This window comes from Condylostylus longicornis, unplaced genomic scaffold (genome assembly GCF_029603195.1).
Source record: "Condylostylus longicornis isolate FDR11 unplaced genomic scaffold, ASM2960319v2 ptg000006l, whole genome shotgun sequence".
NCBI lineage: Eukaryota > Metazoa > Arthropoda > Insecta > Diptera > Dolichopodidae > Condylostylus > Condylostylus longicornis.
Genome location: NW_026577975.1, coordinates 2314554 through 2323648, shown reverse-complemented (window position 1 = coordinate 2323648; position 9095 = coordinate 2314554). Strand labels below are relative to the sequence as shown.

The 9095-nt window shown below is 25.6% G+C and overlaps 1 protein-coding gene across 1 annotated transcript in view; it reads left to right on the top strand.

Moving 5' to 3' along the window:
• The first annotated feature begins 3942 nt into the window (after positions 1 to 3942).
• LOC129618425 (uncharacterized) overlaps positions 3943 to 9095 on the top strand; it is a 40451-nt gene continuing 35298 nt past the window's right edge. The window contains exon 1 of the mRNA XM_055533159.1: positions 3943 to 4104. The gene's annotated coding sequence lies outside the window, so the exon portion shown is untranslated. The remainder of the gene's footprint in view (positions 4105 to 9095) is intronic.

Sequence of the window (9095 nt, the reverse complement as noted above, 5' to 3'; positions counted from 1 at the left end):
TTTAATTTTTCGAAATTATAAAGCACATTATAATAGGACAAAAAGCGCAGCGAATTTCAACTAAAATACTAAAAATGCAACAACACAATATGCAACTTTTGCATTATTACACAAAAATATTAAAAAATCTTTTGTAATAAATTTTCCATAGAACAGAAATGAATTTTTGGTTAAAATTTTGAAATACACACACAAACACTCATTTTACATACAAACATGCAATTAATCAATCAATTTTTTTTTTTCAAAATCGAAAAACCTTTTTCCAAAAATCATTTATCGCAATTTATTTTTACCGAGAAGTGACGATTGTAATCAAGCGTCATATTTATAAAGAAAGTATGTTTAATTTCACTTATTTCCACTTGGAATTTTGTATTCGAATATTATAGTGTAGTCGTGTATGCATTTAATGTGCATAAATACTAGTTGAGTCTAGCTATATATATGCTTCCGGTCTGAATGCAATACATTCTATTAGTAAGTCTATATGGGGTGCTTAAATTTCTTTTGAAAGTCAAAAATTTTTGTTTTATACATTTTGAAACATATGCACATAACATTGAATTATGACCGCATTTTATTTTGAATTTTACCCGCACATACATATAAACTTTTCTCAATTCAATTCTGTTCAAATATAAGAGAGAATTGTGCGTTACTTATACGACGCAACAAGAGTTAGAGGAACGACAACGAACAATATTAAAAGTAGAATGAAAGTAGATTGTTTTTTTTTTTTTTTGCTTGTTTTCGAAAATTTCAAAAAATTCACTTTTAAATCAATTTAAATTGGATTGTTTAATGAATTAGTATTGTGACGTGTATCATGAGTGCTTATTCAACTGCAGTTGTCATACATGTATGAATGTATGTATATTAGTTAATACCAAATATCCTTTAGGTTTTCATAATCATAAGTAGTTAATGTTAATATAGGAACGATTATTTTGGGTTATAAATCTTCAATCTACATCATATTAATATTGTAGTTATAATTGTACTAGGTGCTAGAATTTCCATGCCGACACACATGTTCATATTGTGATTCTATATAGAATCGAAATTTTTCTTAAATTTTTATATAATTTAAAATTTTATTATATATACACATATAATTCATTATAATTTGAAATTGAAAATAATTTGAAATTCAATAATTTAAAAAAATTAAAAAATTTTATATACAGTTGAATCTCAATAACATGAACTCCTGTAAAATGAAATACTACTACTGTAATACACGAACTGTTTTACTGTATTTTAGCATCATATAGATTTTAATTTTTCCTACCGGATAAAGGTAAAATACAAACTAATGTGATTGCAAAATGTTGATTCGTGTTATGGAGGTTCGATTGTATATGAATACATTTAAATTGTATAGGCTAACTATCTACACAAGAATATTTTGTTAGATTAATTAAATAATTCAAATTACCATAGAGTAATGCTTGAAATTATGTACAACATTTGAAGTACATATGACCCGCAGGGCTTTTATACAACTAAATTTTAAAGTAATAGCGATTTCATATTGCTGAAGTGATTTATACAAAAATCAGAATTAATAACCCCTATGGTTTACAATTTCTAAGTTACAACTTAGAACTAAATATTATTTTGGGAATTGTATGGCAACTATACTCGAACCACTGTTTCGATCGGACTTCAAATAAATAGGGTTCCTGTCAATACTACTATATATTGTTATATAGTAGTTATTGTTAGTAAATAATTTGTGTAAGTGTGGTTTGGTTAGCTCAATCGGCTTTTGAATTATCGCTAAATCCACAGATCGTCTCAGAATTTAAATATAATCAAATAAATATTATATTCTTACGTCCACAACTCAAACGTCTATTCCTTACAGTGTGATAAAATTATAATTCTAACATTTAAACATCCGTTCGTTCACGAATAACAATTAAGTGAATTGCTAATATAATATGCTAAATAGTATAAAAAACTATAAAATAATTATAATTAGTTGAAAATGTCAATAATTGTTTAAAAAAGTATATCAATCTTGCACAAGATGTCACTACAAACGTTAGGAAATTTTAATTAAGAAAAAACCTCAATCTTGCACAAGATGGCACTACAAACGTTAGGAAATTTTAAATATAATATCTTTGCTTTCACTCAAATATTTAATAAATTATACAGATGACTCTGTAGACTGAACGTATGAAACATAATTATCTTATGTAAAAACCAAATTTAAAATATTCTCTCTTCTTAAAAATTTAATTTTCGAACCGTATGAGCGCACTCTATGTAACAGAAATCAAAAAAAAAAGAAGTAAAATAATTTCACATGCCTGACCTCTGTGTTGCAAAATATAAAACTATTTTCATTCCACAATATGAAATTCGTTTGTGGAAACTAAAAATTTATCTTTAGTTTCGCTACTACTCACTATATATCACAAAATCGGAATATATAAATTTTATTAATCTCAAATATATTTTCATTCAAAAGCACATAATACGAGTATTGAAATTCATTTTTATATAATTGCAATTTTTATTAATTACAAAAATTTAACTCTGTTTTCTACAAATATAAATTAATAAAATAGATTTAATTACTAATTAAAAATTTATAAAATTATAAATTAATATCAGTAAATTAACACTTATGTACTAATTATGTAATTAAAAATTTTTAATTGAAAGAAATTTTAAGTTTAGAATTTTTTCTCTTAAATTTGCCCTAAAAATTGCTCTTAAATGAAATATGAAATCATTTCAACTCAATAAATTTTAACTCAAAATACTATCTACTTAATAAAAATTTTATTACTTGCTTTGTAAATGAATTTTATTTTCACTCAATAAAGCCAAATGTTATGAGTGAATAAAAATTAATTTTAACTCAAATAATATAAAAAAGTGAGTACTATTACTTACAACATTGTAAATTAACTTCTTGTTTCACTCAACAAAGTATAATGTTATGAGAAGGAATTATAAAATGAGTGCATTTCTTTCTCACACAAAACAACACACTTCAAAATTTTAATCCTTTTCATTTCACCATTAATTTTTTGGTATCACCATCAGCAGGTAATCACATCACGTTACGTTCGTATGCATTGAATATTTTTTGTTTACAAAGGATTACAATGGAAACAATAAAAATGAAAAAGAACCTGTTTTCTTTCTTGTAATAAATAATAATAAAAATGCATTCAACAGTTGAAAATTTCACTCAATACACCGCGAGTAAATATAACAGAAATAAAAAATGAGTATGAGTGATGGTAAAGCAGAGTGTAGTGAATGAAAACCAGTTTCTCTATTATTTTTATTATTTTCTTATCAGCTTTTGTTATTAAATTTTCACTTGAATTTTTTTTGGTTTTTTGTTTTTCAGCTCAATTCGTTGTTGGCAATCGGTGAGAATAGACGTGGTAGCGCGTTGAATTTATTAATTAAAATATTGAAATATTTTTGAATAAAAAATTTTGATGAAAAAAATTATTTTAATAAAAGTGATAATAAAATATTAAAAATTTTAATAATAAATTGTTAATTAAAATACAAAAGAATTTTATTTATAATGTAAAATTTTGAAATTGTGTTGAAAAGAAAAACAAAAATTTGAAAAAATAAAAACCGGTTTATTTTTTGCTCGTTTTTCTTTTCTTCAAATGCATTCGAGCACAATAAGGATAACAATTTTTGTATGTTTTAAAATTATAAAACAAGAAAAAAAATTTTGAAAATTCCTAAGTAAATTATAAAATCACAATTATAGGAAATTTTAGAAAAATCAAACCTCTTTGTTTCAATAAATCACAAAATTTATTCAAAAACCGATAAACAAGTTTCTAACCCAATTAATTTTAATGATTTTTAATATTTAATAATAAATTATTAAAATTAAAATTAACTTGAATCGCGTCCATCAATCATTTTAATTGAATTGAATAATTTAAGAAGTAGTGTGTGTATGCCGACAAATATAAAAAAATTTCTTATATTATAAAATTGGTGCTTTGTATGTGTGGTGCTTCTTATATTATTTTATGTTAAGGAAAACTCTACAGGAGATTTGTACATTGAAATTCAATTTGATTAATAAAATTTTTGAAGGTAAGCTTATAAATTTTTAGTAAATGTGCTTTTATTAAATAATGTTAATGACGTAAAACCATTTGATAATTTTCTGAATAAAAAAAAAATAAAGTGCGACAGTCAGTATCAGAATTCATAATAAGTACATTTTTTGAATTTAGGACAAAAATATAATATAAAAGGAATTTGTTATTCTTACAATTCATTACAGTAAATTTCGGGATATTGGATTAAGAACATTAAATTAATATTAATTCTATAAAGGGAAATTTAGCAATTTTGAAGGGAGTATGGAATATTCATTTGTGGATATTAAATAAAATATGCCCTAGGAAATACATTTTCGAGGTCTTTGAGCATGGAAAATTGTTCTATTGTGGTTTGTCACTGGGCATGGACCCTTTAACTCATATTTACACAAAATTGGCAAATAAAATACGCAGCGATGTAGAGTCTGCGACCGGGGCACGGAGGACTTCACTCATGTCCTATTTGAGTTTGATAGCTTGACCCGCTCTAGATACAGATTTCTCGGGGCCTTGAACTTGTATTTTCATGAATCGTTGTGCATGACGGATCTGTTAAAATTTATCCTCGGGAGCATGAATCTTGAGTTCTAATGATCTGGCGCGGTAATGCACAAAAGACTTTTATGGTCGAGGTGCTGATTAAATTCGCCCCATATATAACATAACATAACATATTCATATAAAGGTCTGCACTGAGAAAAAATTTCATTGTCCTCAACACATTGACAGAACTGAGATATTTTTGCCTATATTTTGAATATAAAACATTTCTTAAATCCTTGATTTCTGGCGTTTTTGACTTCGGTTTTAGTGTTTTGCAATACTTACTATCAAAATAAAATTAAAGTTCTAAAATAATAGACTATACTAGGTAAACATTTCGAATTTAATTAAATGAAATTTAAATTTTTTTTCAAATTTAGTTGATTTTATGGAAAATTAAAACCACATATTATTTGAGCAAATAAGAATCCTAACCCAACTTTTTTTGATTTTTGAAAAAAAAATCCACCTTATATTCTGTCAATATCTTTGACCTTTAATTTTTATTAATAATTCTTTTTTTCTTGAAAACATTAAAAGATTAATTGTCGAAATTTTGAAAAATCTAATTACATGAATTTTAAAATACAAGGAAGGTCACTTTAACAAGATTTTGGTTTAGATGGGTAATTAATAGACGCATATTTTCTTACCAATAATCAATTAATTTATTATTTATGTTGAAAAAACATTATTTTAAAATTTCCAATGTTCATATGGTGTACATTTTTGACCCTAATACAAATAATTTAGCTTTGAACCTTAATAATTACCTTGGGTTACACCTAATATTACAAATCATATGTTATTCCTTTTGATTTTAACAATTTAAGCATAGTAATTCCTTAACATATTAGAAGCAATTCTTTTTGAGAAAGTTTAGGTACATTTATAATAGGTCGTTGTATATACCAACATCTAAGTATACTTATTGCAAGAATAATTTAAAATTCAATTAGTACTTATTAATTAATATTAATTCAAGAATTAATTAAAAAGAGAGCCAGAATAACTCAATAATTTTATATGCATAAATTATAGATAGTTTACTTCAATTGTATAGTTAAAAAGATAGGAGTCTACATTTAAGCATAAGTTCCCTAAAAAAAGTTGATATTATTGTTACTTAATCTCTGTGTAGCAATTTTGTACTATTTATACAATAATTAAGAAAAAATAATTTGATTGTACATAAAAATTTCATTGATTTCAAAATTTTTCATAATTTCTGAAGTTATACTATTCGCGAAATGTAGAAGAGCTGTAAAAACACACACATGTTATACATACAATATGCATCTGCGTGAAAACTGGTACATATAACCTAGTATATTTTAAGTAATGGTAGCCCATTCCTTACAGACATCACAGAAAAAGAAGCAAAAGGGTATAAAATTACTTAGTATTCATGTGGATTACAGTATAAAGCAATGTGAAGAACATTTCGTCGGCAATCTCTTCATACCTCTGTAGTTCAGTTGGTAGAACGTCCGCCTAGAGAGCGGTAGGTAACTAGTTCGACTACAGTTCGAGGAGAAAAATTTTTTTATTTTTCTGACTTTAACTCGTTCCTTTGATTACGTCATTCATCTGTTCTGCAGTTGTATGAAGAAATTTAAGTTAATAGTATAAAATTGCTTCTTCTTTTACTCCTCATATAAAGCTCCTTTTGTAAAACTTATTCAATAATAACAAAATCAAAATATTTACATTTATAATTTTAAAAGAATTTTAATAGAACACAAAAATGAGGTAGTCTACTATACTAAATTACTAAACCATACACCAATCAAAAATTCATTAATATTCGACAGCAAACTTATACCCAATTAACAATTCAGTAACAAAAAAAAAAAAATAAATTCAAGACATTCCGGTTCACAAAACCACTGAAAATCATTTACAATATTATTTATGCTTCATTTTTAAATATTTTAATTAAAATAAATGAAAAGAAAACTGAAAAATTAAAATTTTTATGCTTAATTGTGTTTGTATAGGTTGTACACCAAAAATCATTATTTTCAGACTTTTCTCTTCCTATACATTTAATTTGATTTCTTCTAGGTTGTAATTATGCGATATACGCTGAAAAATATATAATTAAATCAATTTTTGAAGAAACCGGTATAACATAAACTATATATTAAATTACATACTATGTTGTATACTAGATTTCGTTATTAATTAATTATTAATATTAATAAAGATTATTATCTTGTTTATTATTATTGTTTTTTTACAAAATTTTTGTTTAAATTAAATAGAACATCTTCAAAAAATTATTATGGTTGATGTACGTACGATAAAATCTAAAATACAGTAAAACCTTTAAGTATACAACGTTTTTTCATTTTATTGAAAATTTTGTATTGCAGATTGGGACGATAATGTACCGCGACCTAAAAGCAAATTATACCCGACAACCAGCGTAAATCAGTGTCTTGCCTAAAGCAATTCTTTGAGTCGTACATTTCTGTTAAATTCGAGTAACTTTTCTGGAGAAATATGCCGCAACGATATACCAACCAGCGAGGGTCCACCCATATTTTCTCTTCTCTTATGAATCAACACTCTACACTCATTGAATAGGAGGGATTTCCTCCTGGTCCCCGAATAACCTGCAACTTGCAAGATCCATCAATCCTTAAACCCAGTTACATAGTTGTTTCTTAAGCCTGTAGTGTCTCGTTAAGAGACCCATGAGAACTATCACATGATTTCATGACATCTTTATGATTACCTTAAAGAGCTCTCGATTGTAATTACCCGAGTGAAAGATATGAGTAACGCGATGCGGGTGCAAATTATAACCTTTGACATTAGTGTTATGCAGCTTTTTATATTATATCCGATTACTTTTATATAAAATACACTCAGAAAAGCAGTTATTTTAAGTGACACAGTAAATATAAAAATAATTTCATCTACTTAATAAACTTAGTACTCTAATACTCACATTAGCGCTGATTCCTACTGTACTTACTCTATTCATACGGGATTGTGATACGAGTTTAATTGTGCTCTAATTTTTTCAAATGCTGTATAAATATCCGAGATTTTACTGTAAATAAAAATATATTGAAAGTTTTTAAATTTCAAAATTATATTATTAGAATTTTTTTAAGGCGTTTTAGTTTTTAAAATCTCAAGCTGTGTTATTTCTTTATATTACTAATAAAATTCACTAATAAAATCAGTAATTTAATAAAATACTTATATAGTGATTATGAAAATTCATATTTAATAATTTGAATCCATAATTTTCATTAATGAATTCAAAATATTCAGTCAAATTCAGTTTTTCAAAATTTATTCAATGGAATAAGCAATTTTTGCATAGAACCTTGAAAAATTTTTCATTATTAAGTTCTCATTTTTAAAGCAATATTTCCTGTAATTGCATTCCATATAAGTACTTAAGTAGGTTTTGTTCAAATTCGGCTCTAACCAGTGATCATCCATTCAGTAAGCGTACGCTTTGCAAACTGGGCTATGTAGAGGTATACCCAGTACATATACCAATACTCAGTATTTTCCATGATTTTATAAAAATTTTCAAGACTTTGAGGATGTACAGCGTTCACATTCGATTTCAATCAATCTTCACAATGCTTAAGTTTTCATTTACGTTTCCTCAAAATTATACAATTTAAAAATGGTAATTTGGGCACGATTTCTTTCATTATTTTGCAAAATAATTTTATTTTCTAAAATTTCATTACTTATTTTGCTTACGATTTACTTAAACTTTCAAATAAATCTGGTAAATTTTAAATTTTGTGAATCATCAAAAAATCTTCTCGGAATTTTTTAATACTGCGCTAATTTGTGAATCATTATAAAATCTTTCTTTGTTTAAAAAAGATTAAATGGTTTTGTTTTTTGGTATATTTGATTGTTGAACTCAGTTTGACTACCAATATTTCTAATTAGTATTCTTCTTCGACCGAACTTTCGATCTATGCGCATCCCATACTATAATGAGTTCAGTAATTTATTTATGGCTGTGAATTTATTCACTAAAATCAATATATTAAAATTTGAAATCTTATTTACTTTTAAAATTTTGATATTATATAAAATTCTATTGGTGGTTTATATTGACATTAATTGTGGCTTTAAGAGTCACACCCTAACTTAAACGTGAATTGTACTTCTGCGGTTAGGATTTAGAATTTTATTTAGAAAAACTTTTGCACTTTTACGGTAATTAAAATTTACATGAAGTATATGACCATTCTTGATATTTAAATTTCGGCCCAATAATTTACCATTAATAATTCAACAGGTGAAAATCACAAGTTGAATAGGTGGATCTCACAAGTGCTTTAATACAATATAATTAGAATTCAAATATCATGGTGTTATATACGGAAATTGGCTGCTATATTTTGAATGCCGCAAATGCATTCTATTTTTTATATATATACATCA